Source organism: Arachis duranensis, unplaced genomic scaffold (assembly GCF_000817695.3).
Source record: "Arachis duranensis cultivar V14167 unplaced genomic scaffold, aradu.V14167.gnm2.J7QH unplaced_Scaffold_217539, whole genome shotgun sequence".
NCBI lineage: Eukaryota > Viridiplantae > Streptophyta > Magnoliopsida > Fabales > Fabaceae > Arachis > Arachis duranensis.
The window spans coordinates 1-4,244 of record NW_026264715.1 but is presented as its reverse complement, the minus strand read 5'-3'; positions in this window follow the sequence as shown (position 1 = coordinate 4,244).

Here is a 4,244-nt window from a genome sequence, read left to right as displayed (position 1 = left end):
AGTCGTAGATGATGGGCTGATTTTTTTGGTTATGAAAGAGGTGAAGGTGTTGTGTCGGGTTATGGATGATGAAGGTGCTACACCAATTTGTGGGACAGTTTTTTATTCAGGTTTGGTGTTAAGAAATTGGACCCTTCGAGTTCTTTGTTTTTAAGTTTTTGGAAGTAAATCGCAGGGTCCGTTTTGCATGGAGGGAGGATCTGAAATTCACATAAATTAAATCGGAACCTGCGATTTCTCCATGATCAAAATTTTTTTTTATGATTTACATGAAATCGGATGATCCATTTTTTCTGTTAATTTTTTTTTGAATTAAGTTCAAAAAGTTGCTGGATTCAAGTTGTGTCTGACACCACATCAATATTAAGCATCACTTCTCCTCATATCCAAGTCCAACTTTGCCTCCATAATCAAATTAAAAAGCGGAAGATTTTTGTTTAATGAAAAGCATGAAATAAAACTTAAATTATATAATTAATAATTTCTTTCTTGTCAAACATCACAACATTAGTGAACATACACATATATTGAAGTTTGACCAACCGAATTAATAATGATTCTACCAAATAAGTTTTCTAAAACGAAATTATTATTATTGTTTGCACACACGTAATGGCCTTTTTATTTAAATATGTATAAAAAAATTTTTATTTTTTGGTATGTGCATAAATAAAAAAATTTACACAAAATACACATGACCATTTTAAGAATAGCATTCACGAAATAAAATTACATTCTATTTTGATCCAGATACACACGAAATGAATGCAATGACTATTGTGCACATCTAACACCCCATTCCAAGCGAGGCAGACACAAAATGAAAAAAGCCAAGTTCACCAACCACGAATTGGATCAACTCTAGGCTGACACATGCGAAGTGGAGACCTCATTGACGGCGGTTACAAAATGGCCCACTCCTGGACTAGCGCACACAAAATGGGGATGGGACAGTAATGGCAGCAAGTTCCAGTAGTGATGATTTTCGTACGAACATGCAGTGGAGGTTTGGGAGGCAATGAATTGGAGGGTTGTGGATGCATCAATATAAAAGGGGTAAAAGGAATGGGGTTAATTCGGATGGTAAGAAAATAGGAGAGAAGAAGTGTGGTGTTTTTTTTTTTGTTTTTCTGGTGTTGTAAAAAAAATATATATTGAGGTGAAAAACTTTTATTATTTATTAAAATGAGTAGTAGTGAAATTAATGTGAAAGAATATTTTAATAGGTTGGATGAAATTTTTATTTTTACGCATTTATATCTGAAGGTTAGTTTTTTTATTAATAAAAAAAATAATTGTTATGCTCGAAAAATGTATAAATTTAGTATGTTATGTGAATGTTTTTTTGTTGATCAGTACTTTTGTTAGTGGCAAATTTATTTTTATTTTATCTTTGATACATTATGTTGAATAATTGTGTTTCGATTCTTTTCTATTTCAACCGACTCTAATCCTCTAATCCAAGCCATAATTGTCGGAGACGTGGCCAGATCTTCGTTACTGATTAACTCAAGGTAGTATTGCACCTACTCTTGTGTCTTCGAGTATGCTGCGTTGGCGAGGTGCCTTTTGGTTTTCTTGCTCTTGAAGTTTGTTGCAAAGTTAGAGGTAATATGTCTGACATAATAAACACTGTGTTCCCATCTACACTCATCTCACTCTAACACAGCTTTTATATCTACATGCCTATCAGAGATAAATAGAATCCCTGACTTTGTCGCTACATGCCTTCTTAGGTTGGTAAGAAGTACAGAGAGTCTGTATTCTCCCTTTCAACAAGAGCGAAAGCTATGGCTAGTATGTTGTTGTTTTCATCTTGTGCTATTCCCATCAATAAGGTGCCTATGTACTTACCATACAAGTGTGTTCCGTCAACTGAAACCAGTGGTTTGCAGTGCTTGAATGCTTCAACACACGAAGAGAATGACCAAAATACTTAATAATACATGACACTGTCACGGTCAAGCATGTTTCCCACGTAGTATGGTCGGGTTTGTAGATCGACAATTGTACCTAACACGATTACGCTTAGTTGTCAAAATAGAGTAACAACACAAACAAGGTCAAAAACTGAATAATGTCACGTGTATTTCATATCTGGAATGAAAGTTTGCAACGCGTTGAAATATCTCCGTAGCTGGTTGTATGAGTCATCCCAATCTCCATAGATTCTAGTTATTGCATTTTGCTTTGCTAGCCAAACCTTCGTATAAGACACCTTGTATTCGTACACTGACTCTACAGAACCCTGCAACACCTTTACGCAAATGGTTGCGTCTGCCTGAACCATGAAAAATATATGCTGGCATATGACATTACTATCAAATTGAGCATGATCTTGCGACGTCGCAGTTGCCAAACAACTGTGAGGCCTGTGGTATTTTCGGATTTTCCAAAATCTTCAAGCCCTCGTCTTTGCAACCCTTATCATCGAACGACATTGGTCACCAAAAAATTTGCATCGACATACATACCGAGTTTGATCTGACTCTACCACTTTGTATTCTGCACTTCTAAGCATGTTGTAGTTCTTAACAGTAAGCATCGTTATTTCTCTATTCAGAAACTTCAAACCATTCTCCAGTTCCATTTTTCCGGTCAAAGCATAGTTGCTTGGTATGTCTTCCGCGGTTGTCGAGTTCATTGCACCAAGACTCAGTGTGAGAAAGTGGTCGGGAGTGCTACTGGAAACACTGCCTACCTCCAACATACTTGCCGCTTCGGCCTGTGTTGGGATAACCCTTTCGCCATGAAGAGATTGTGTTTCAGGAATAACTTTTGCTTTTTCGCCGCTATCATCCTCAATCTCATCTTCATCAGACGAGTCTGCCAATTCGACAGCAATACCTCTTGGGGATACAACATGGGTGGTGAGGGAGGGACATCCGTGAGGATTTTTTGCATTCTGTTTCGGCATCAAGAAGGCGTTAAAAGTGGGACTACGAGCCCTACCAATCTTTGGAAAGGAAATGGATTCAGCCGTACCAAAATTTCGAATTTCCTCCGCATTATTCGAACTACATGAGCTGCCACCGACATCTTAAAGCTTCACACAAAGTTCCATCGAATAAATGCTTGCAATGCTCCGATGATACGAAAACATCACATGCTGGTCCGATTTAATCTGTAATAAGCAAACGAACTGGTTACCGCAATTGACATCCTGTAAGTCAGGTTACTGATCTCATTTTTTCCAATCAACCCAGTGTTCATCAGAATTAGATTTTTCAATTGTTACATAAATAATTGCAGAAGAATCATTATCCAAAGTGGGTCATCACACATAAATGTTACACCCTCAGTTGTATAAGAAATTTTTCTATTCAGATATACGATCACATATATGTGTTTAGAAGCTATTTTCACAACAAAAATTAATGATATCAAGTTGTATAAAAGTGGGCTTCACGAAGAGAAAGATGAAGTAGAAGAAGAGTGGATTGGAGTTGTAACATCACTTTCGCTAGAGCAGGATTTATATAGCCTAACTTTGGTTTCAATTTGTGCGTGGTACACGCTTTTTGGCTTATTTCGTGTATGGTACACCAGAATCTAATGCCCATTTTTGTGACCTACACATTTGAGCCCATAGTTAATCATTTTCAATGAAATTTGTTATTTCCATTTTATCTCTATTGATATTCAAAATCGCTCTCTGTTGGGCTTGGGTTTTTGGAGCTAACAATTATTTCTTCTTAAAATGTTAGTAACTGTGCCTCTTGATACTTCATGACTCTCCCTATATATGATGTTTATATAATGTTTTTCAAGTAGTTCACATTATATTTGTATTTGTTCTTGATCGAAAAGCTAGTTTCATGCATGCAATGAATTTTTGGAATTTTGTCTTTAGATGTTTTTTTATTTATGCACATGTATGATGAAACTTTTCCTATCCAAAATTATAAGACATACATCCAAATATTTTCCATTTGATACTAAAGCAAAGCTATTAATTGATGTAAAAGGATAATTACTAAGTTTATATATATGAATATATAATCAACCTAACCAAGATTATTAGCATATAGAAAAGTTTGCACTATTTATTATATTAATAATACTTGTGCATCTTCATCTCACGAAAAGTATAAGGATGTTCTCCACAAAAAGAAGCTGAAAAAATAAAATAAAACATGTGAATTAGCAATAATCATATTCACATGCATTCATAACTTTGATCAACATTGACTTTCAAAGGCATGATAGTTGATAGATCTCTTTTGGATAGCATCATTCAATCA